This window comes from Bidens hawaiensis, unplaced genomic scaffold (genome assembly GCF_021521415.1).
Source record: "Bidens hawaiensis isolate Kalapana, Puna unplaced genomic scaffold, B.hawaiensis_p1.1 tig00009623_1, whole genome shotgun sequence".
In the NCBI taxonomy this organism is placed as follows: domain Eukaryota; kingdom Viridiplantae; phylum Streptophyta; class Magnoliopsida; order Asterales; family Asteraceae; genus Bidens; species Bidens hawaiensis.
In genome coordinates, this window is record NW_027491722.1 from 394,178 (window position 1) to 402,789 (window position 8,612).

The window sequence follows — 8,612 nt, forward strand, 5'->3', positions numbered from 1 at the left end:
TCAGCCTCATTGTTGGTACTCTTGAAGTCCAACCTAATAGCATAAGTATACTCATGATTATCAGGGTCCACCAGTTTGAGGCCTGCGCCGGACCCGGACCCTTCGCTGTTGGAGGCTCCATCAGTGAATAGCCTCCAAACATCTTCTTCATCATTTGCTCGCGGAGGGTCTACCTCGCGCTGAGCTTCTTCAATCTTTCCCTCTGGGATTTCCGTGATGAAATCCGCTAAAACTTGACCCTTTATTGCTGGACGGGGCTTATAGGTGATGGTGTGTTCACCTAATTCCAGCGCCCACTTTGTCAGCCTTACGGAGAGCGCGGGGCGTCGCAAGACTTGCTGGATGTTGTAACCAGTCAGAACTTCAATCGGATGACCATTGAAGTATCTGTGAAGCTTGCGCGACGCGTGTGTTAGTGACAAAACTAACTTTTCCATGATGGAATAGCGCGTCTCAGGGTCTGTCAGCACCCGACTCACATAGTATATTGGCGTTTGGATCCCCTTGCGATCCACCAATAATACTGCGCCGATGGCGCGGTCTCCAGCTGACAAGTACAATGTAAGGGTTTCGCCAGGAAGTGGAGCTGTGAGCGCGGTCAGCTTTATGAGACATTCTTTTATCTCACTGAAAGCTTGCTCAGCCTCAGGCGTCCACTTGAATTGGCTCTTCTTCAAGCAATTCCTCAAAGTGTTAACGAATGGAGTAGATTTGCTGGCGTGGTTCGCTAGGAACCTGTTGATTGACACCAATCTACCATTCAGCTTCTGAACCTCTTTCATGGTGGATGGTGAAGGCATGTCTAGGATGGCTTCCACCTTTTCAGGGTTCACCTTGAAACCATCCTTAGTGACCATTACACCAAGAAATTTCCCCTCTTCCGCGCCGAAAGTACATTTGCTCGGGTTGAGCTTCATGTTAACTTCCGTTAGGCGCTGAAGAGTTTCCTCGATGTCTTTGAGCATTTGTCTCTCCTCCCTGCTCTTGATCACCAAATCATCAACGTAGACTTCTAGATTTCTTCCGATTTGTTCACTGAAAACCGAATCCATAAGTCTCTGATAGGTTGCGTCCGCATTCTTTAAACCAAAGGGCATTTTTGTGTAACAAAAAACACCCTTGTCGGTTCTGAAGGCAGTCTTGTCTTCGTCCTGTGGTGCCATTTGAATCTGGTGATAGCCTTTGTAGGCATCCAGGAAACATTTGAGCTTGAATGGCGCCACGGAGTCAACCTTTGCGTCGATGTTTGGGAGGGGGTAACAGTCTTTCGGACATGCTTTGTTGAGGTCCTTGAAGTCAATACACATCCTCCATGACCCGTTGCTTTTCTTTACCATCACAGGATTGGCTACCCACGTCTGGTATCGGATCGGGCGGATGATGTTTGCGCGCAACAGGTCCTCCACTTGCTCATTCATGGCCTTCGCCTTTTCATCCCCCATGATTCTCTTTTTCTGAGCAATTGGCTCCACCGACTTGAACGTGTTAAGAGAATGTTGCGCCAAGTCTCGCGGGACCCCCGTCATATCGGAGTGTTGCCACGCGAAAACCGACGTGTATTTTGTGAGCAACTTTTTCATTCTCAATCTCGTTTCGTCTGAAATGGTAGCGCCAATTGTGACCGTTTGCTCTGGGAATTTTGGGTTTAAAATCCACTTCTCTGGCGCATCGTCCGCCATTGGAAGTTTCATTCTCCCTTCCCGCGGCGTACTTGTCACTGCGCACAAATGATCGCGGTAAACAAATGTTACGCCTGTTGGTGTAGGGAACCCCAATGCGCCGTGCGCTGGCGACGGTACAGCATTAAATTGGGCAATCGTTCCCCTACCCAGGATCATATTGTGGCATGACGTGGTGGGCAAGACCAAGAAGTTGACAACTTCGGCTCGCTTGTGCTCATCATCCCCCATAGTTAGTTCAAACTGAATCTGGCCTAGGGGATGGATGATTTCATTTGAAACACCACAGATTGGTGCGTTCACAATTTCGAGCCGCGCTTGGTCTGCCGGGTCTAACTTTCTGAAACATTGCTCATACATAATGTCAGATTCGCTTCCAGTGTCCACCAGGACCTTTGACACTTCGTAATGAGCAATGTGTGTGGTGATGACGAGAGGACTGCTTATTGAAGGGCCTCCCCTGATTCTTGGGAAGATGACTTGCTGCTCGCGCCAATCTCCGTGGATTTGCGCGCTTCTCTTTTTTGACGTCTGCCCTTGTCGTCCCCCCTCAGCCACACAGATTCTTTTGTATTTCTTGCTGGCAGAGGCTCCTTCCGGTTGCTCATCTTCTATTCTTTGGTTTTTCACCAAGTGAGCCAGCCTGCCTGATTTTACATCCTTCTCGATCGCATCCTTTAAATGATGGCATGCGTCGGTGTTGTGGCCCGGGGACCTGTGAAATTCACAATATTTGCCACTGTTTTGCGGTCCCTTGTAGTGTAGTTGCTTGGGGGGCTTGAATTGAACATTCTCAGTACTTAACACCTGTGAAGGTGTTTTAGTGAGTGGAGTCCATATTCTTGGCAGAGGTCTGCTAGGATCTCTGCCGCCCTCCCTCTTGTCACCATCCCCGCGATTACGAACATCTTTTTGGGGCTGGGGTGAGCTTGGTTGCGCTTGCTTTTCTGCCGAAGAAAAACTTGTTGGCTGCAACCTGGACCATACAGAGTTCTGTTTGGCCCTCTTCTCTTTGCTGCGCGGTGATTCAGCCTGATGCGCTCTTTCTCTTGCCCTATCTTGGGCAATCTGTTTTTCATTTCTCGCGAAAACTCGCGATGCCTCCATTAACTTGGCCCACGTGGTGGGCATGCCATCTTTGCTTACGAGAGCTCGTCGTAATTGATCACTGCGCGCGCCTTGTATAAAGGCCACGCGCAGGAGCTGCTCAGTTATACCCCCGATTGCCAGGGACTCCTGATTGAAACGAGTGATGTAATCTTCAATCGTTTCATCATTCCTGCGTACGCAGTGCATGATGTCATCAGGATCGCGCGTGTGCCTGCGCTGCTGTACGAAGTGGGCTTGGAACTTTTCTAATAGTTCCTCGAACCCATCAATTTGCCCAGTCGGCAAGCTCTCGAACCATACCCGCGCTGCTCCTGTGAGGCAGCGAGCAAACATATGACACCATGTTGGCATCGTCCAGCTCTCTAGGTTTCCCGTGTTATAGAAACCTTGCAAAAAGTCATCTGGATCTGTTGTGCCATCATATTTGCCCAGACCACTTGGCATCTTGGTCTTGTGCTGGATGGGAGCCTGCGCGATGCGCGCAGTAAACTTTGAGTGTTTTACCAAGATGGCTGGTCTGTAGGGTGTGGTTACGTCCACTTGTCCTCTGACCGGTGGGCTGTATGGCATGTGCAGATCCAGATCTGCTCTGGCTCCAGGCGCCATGTTCACAGGCGCGCGGAGCTGTGAGCCTCCTGCATGAGTATCCCGCGTCTTCCTCATGCTATGCACTTCTTCATCACTGAACTCAGTGTGTGCAGTGTGAACAGAATGTCCTTCTTCCGGCGCGCGCGGCCTCTTTGTAGTCTGCTTATCAAACGCTTGCCTTTGTGTTTGGTCGGCTAGCTTCTTCTGTTTGACCATTTCGTTGTACTTTTCCATCAGACGCCGCTGCTCGTTTATGAGCCATTCGTTCGGATCATTTGTTTCTTCTTCTGGACCCATTGGTCCTTTCAGTTTCGCGCCGGCCATATTTTGTAACGCGAGATCGTCTGGAGGAGTTTCAGTCTGGCCGTGAGGGGTTGTGACGAAGGGACGGTTGCTGGTGGTACGCGTAGAATCACGCGGAACCCTCAGAACCTGCTGTCCGTCGTTAACACCCTCACGTTCAATATCCTCCAGAGCTTGATCAACGTTACGAATGCCAGAAACCATGGTGATTGATTTTTTTGTAGATCTGATTAGATCTGATTGCCGATGTAACAGCGGATGGCGCCAATGAAGAAACGTGGATCTACTCACTGGTAGCAGATCTACTTTCCTCGGGTGTGATTATACTATTTCACCGATGGTTCTTCTGGATCAGTGTTCTTCCACCTACAAAATGAACAGCGCCGTTACTTACCCCTCAGAAAGGGACAGAGGGGTCCTCTTTGGGGTAACCCTCCGGCGTGAGAATAAGTATGTGTAGGAGAAAATAATAATCTGAGAGTAAGGGAATTGGGAGAGTATTGCTTAATAGCTGAATACTCTTCTGTTACTCTGTATGATTGTGTGATTGAATATGCTTCAATATGAATCAATGTGTCTGTAACTGTCAATGATTGAGTATGAATGTGTCCCCATCAAAGTGGAGTTGATGCTGTATTTATAGTGCTAGGGTTTCCACTGATTAGGCTCAACCTCGTTGGCCTCCTCCAATCGCACTGCGCCACGTGTCCTCTGGGACACCTGGCGCTTTCTCGTTGGTTGTAATCACGTGGTAGCACATGTGTCATGCTGAGTTGTCGACCTTTCATTTGGCAGCTGTCAACATCAGCATATTCTTATTCCTTAAAAAGATGCCTTCTGGAAGGTTGTCTGACGTGCACAATCAAGGTTGCCCTAATCCTGATTTGGATAAGGGCGAGGTCGATTATGTGCATGTGTGATATGCGCCCATCCAGAGGATGCGCGAGGTCTTCTCTTTATTCTCACGCGCAGATATTTCATGCGCAGATGTGATATGCACGAGCATGTGATATGCGCCGCGCGCTGGTGCGCCGCGCGCATATGTGATGCGCGAGCATATGTGTGCCTGGGCAGATGTGATATGCACGAGCATGTGATATGCGCCGCGCGCATATGTGATGCGCGAGCATCCTGAGCATGTTTTGTATGCGCCATGCGCATAGGTTTTGGCTTTGTGCCTTCATAATGTGTTTATCTTGTGGGTTGACCCGCCTTGCTCGGTGTTGAGGCGGGTACATACCTCTTCAGTGATCATTAGCGTCTTAGACACGTAAGTGTTTTTGAATATGTTCTTGTGTTTTTGGATTTTTCATTATGCAAGTGTTAGTCAAAGTGTTGGTACAAATACTTTTAAATAGTAGATTTGTAACTCATCTTAACTTGCAATAGTAAAAGAGCCTTTGTTTCTCAAAGTGTTATGTCTTTTCCTCATGTTTGACTTAGTTTTGTTTAAATCTACTTCTTTAGGAACATTCCTTCTGAATTTTGAATTTTCTTTGTTTATTTATATAAACATGTTTTGAGTTCTTTTATAAAAACCGTTAGTTGTTTATAAAATCTTTTATGAGCTTTTATATATTAATCAAGAGTGACTAATTACTTTTGTGATACCCTTGAACTTTTCTTGGTTTATACATATCTTGAATGCTGCTTGACAAGGAGAGCCTTACCTATTTATAGGGGACTTTGTTCTTAGAACATTTGGTTCAGTTTTATGGTCGTTGTTAAACATGAGTTTCTTGAGCCATAGATCGCTTTTGTAACTGTAGCACAGACAATAGAGCCCGTTAGAGTAGTGGAAACCCTTACTGTAGACGGGAGGAGGAGGAATAAAGGCAGACCCAAATTGACTTGGATGAGCGGATTAGACATGACTTAGTAGATTTGCACCTCTCTGAGGACATGGTCCAAGATAGGGGTTTGTGGAGGCATAGGATTAAGGTCAACGACTTTTCGGAGAGGGTATAGGTATGCTTTAGCTAGGACTTAAGAGGCTTTGTTTTATTTATTTAATTATTTATTTTCTAGATTTTATATGGACTTTACGTGCAATTGCCTGCTTGTATTTATGTCTAGCGTATGTGATTCCCTATTTTTTATTTTATTTTAATTGTTTTCTCCTTCACTTATTTCTTTTATTGGTAGCTTTTTGTTTATATATTTTGGTTCTTGGTCTGTTGTGTTTTTCTTTTTTATTTTTTTTGAGCAGAGGGTCTTTCTGGAAGTAGTCTCTCTATCCTCTGGATAGAGGCTTGCCTACATCCCACCCTCCCCAGACCCTATCGATTGCTAGTTATTGGTGGGATTTACTGGGTATGGTTGTTGTTGTCGTCTTGTTCATCTATTTGGTATAAATTAGGATCCAGATTTCGAGCCGGAGGTCTCACTGGAAGCAGCCTGTCTATTCCTACGGGGTAGAGGTAAGGTTGTCTACATCTTACCCTCCTCATGCCCTACTATAACTTTGCTATTGGTGGGATATACTGAGTACGATGATGATGATTTCATTGTCAGGTAGACTTTTATTTTGATCAAACAATTTTAATCGAGATCCTTGAGGCTCAAGACAGCTAACATCCGTCCGGAACCATTTGGTACGGCTATCCCTTTCAATAGCCATTGATATGCTCATTAGTGTTACTTTAATTCACATTTTGGTTGTATTCAGAGCAATTACTATCCATACCTTACTCTAATCTGACCTAATTAATCCAACTTATGCTACTTCTAGGGCAATAATCCTCATAACACATCTGTTTTTAGGGCTTCTTCTTTGAATTTAGTTTCTGTGTTTTGTTTTCCCCAATTATTAGACTCTGAATTATAACCTAATTAAACTATAATGTTATACACTTTTTTGATAAAATACATAATTAGTTTGGGGTGGATATACCTACATATCCAACTCCTACAACAAAGAAAGCACACGATTGCAGTAACAGATATATAAACATATTATCCTTCCCAAATATCATATCATAGCAAGCTATATACGCCAGGCACAATCCCATTATCAGCTCCGCAAAGTGAAGCCTGTTTGTCATTACAAATTGTTAGCATTATTATTATTATTGTTATTATTATTATTATTAAAACGTTATCAAGGTTTGTTTATAGTGACTTAATTACCTTTCTCCAAAACGTAACCGACTTGTTCTAGTAGTACTAGGTGGTGGTCTGCTGATGCTGCTTTGTGGTTTTGCTGAATTTCCAAGCTTTTCAGTCACGACCCATTCGTTGACTCGGTTGGCGCCTAGAAGTCCTATAATTGCTGCTTTGGACCGATGAAACGACATCACGTTTTCAAATAGGATCCAGGGGACGATAAGATGCAATGACCTTATGGTGCATGCCGAGTTCAGGATGGTGATTGTGGCGGGAATATATATGGCTATCGGTTTTGGAAGTTTGACTTCTGGGACCATGATGGTTATAGGGATCACCACACAATAAAAGAAAAAGGTGACCCAGTGTGCTATTATCTTCCTTACAAAGAAGAATGCGTACAGGACATGAAACTTCTTATATAAGGACACTCTCTGCATAATAGAGTACACATTTAATCATTTTTAAATGTTATTAGGAAAAAGAAAAGGATTGCTCATTAGTTATACGGTTTACCTCGCACAAGATGATTTCTTTAAACATCTTTTTGAACAGATTAGCGGGCCCACATGACCAACGATGTTGTTGATATCGGTAGGCTTTGAAGGTACCTATGGATTAGAATATCAGTTTGATGAACATAGTTTCATATTCGACACCGCAACTCACCTCTAGGTCTCCAACAAAGAGAAACTTCCACCCCTTGAGGCTGGCCCGAACTGCAAGATCCATGTCCTCCACAGTGGTTCTATCTTTCCAGACACCAGCATCTTCAATTGCTTTTATACGCCATACACCAGCCGTCCCTAATGTCATATAAATTTCATTTACGTCCTTAAAAGAATCTCTTAGAATCTATTTTAGTAGGGGTGTTAGATGTAAACAAGCTAAGCCGGGCTGAGCTTGAGCTCGGCTCATTTCGAGCTTTGTTTCTATAGCTCGAGCTTGACTCGTGAGTAGCTTTTAAGCTCAAACTCAGCTCGTGAGTAGTTTTCAAGCTCGAGCTCAAATTGTTTATTATTTTTTATTTAACGTTTACACTCATTTCGAGCTTTGTTTCTATAGCTCGAGCTTGGGCTCGTTTATTAAACATGCTTATCTTTAGGCTCGAGCTCGTTTAAGCTCGTCTCGATTTAAGCTTTTAGCAAGCCAATCTCGACTAACTCATGTGCGGCTTGGCTTATTACATCCCTGTAAGCGAGTAAACTTTCAAATTTTGTCTTACCATTGAAACCGAAAAACTGACAAGTTGAATAGCCCACTTCTTGCTCAACAGTAAAATGATAGGCGAGTGACATCTCTTGGAGGCGAGACATGATGCATTCATTAGCATTTACTAAACAAAACATGAGTTAGTTAAAGTATAATCTAAAATAACTGTGAAATTTTGGGTAGGGGTAAAACAGTGTATATGAGAGAAATGAGTAGGCTTTACCGAATTTCCATCTTGCTTGTACCAAAGACAGTTCTTGATTTTCAAGAAGATAAGGCACACTTCTCCAAAGAAAGTCTTCATCCGGTTGGAAATCTGCACTACGAAATCGCAGTCGGTCACATAATAATTTGATTTCTCCAATTATGATATGAAGTATATGCACCGAACAGATATTAAACTAAAAATTTGTACCTCTTTTTCATTGAACATAGGTATCTGAACCAACACCACAACTGTCATGTACACCCGTTCTATGAACATCATAACAGACATCGCTACACATATGTATAGTGCAGCAGTCAGTGGTGGAATCACCATTTTAAACCTTATTTCTCGCCACATATCTGTGAAACTCCCTGCAAAATCATTGACCGACTTCACCTCAGGCTCGG

At 44.2% G+C, this 8,612-nt stretch overlaps 1 pseudogene across 1 annotated transcript; it reads right to left on the reverse strand.

The window, feature by feature from the left end:
* Nucleotides 1–6,016: 6,016 nt before the first annotated feature.
* On the reverse strand, nt 6,017–8,361 carry LOC143533218 (glucomannan 4-beta-mannosyltransferase 1-like; annotated as a pseudogene). The gene is made up of 6 exons (XR_013135314.1): nt 8,221–8,361; nt 8,011–8,121; nt 7,451–7,591; nt 7,302–7,396; nt 6,810–7,219; nt 6,017–6,713 (listed from the first exon to the last, which is right to left on the reverse strand). The product of XR_013135314.1 is annotated as a glucomannan 4-beta-mannosyltransferase 1-like (transcript).
* Between the last annotated feature and the right edge of the window lie 251 nt (nt 8,362–8,612).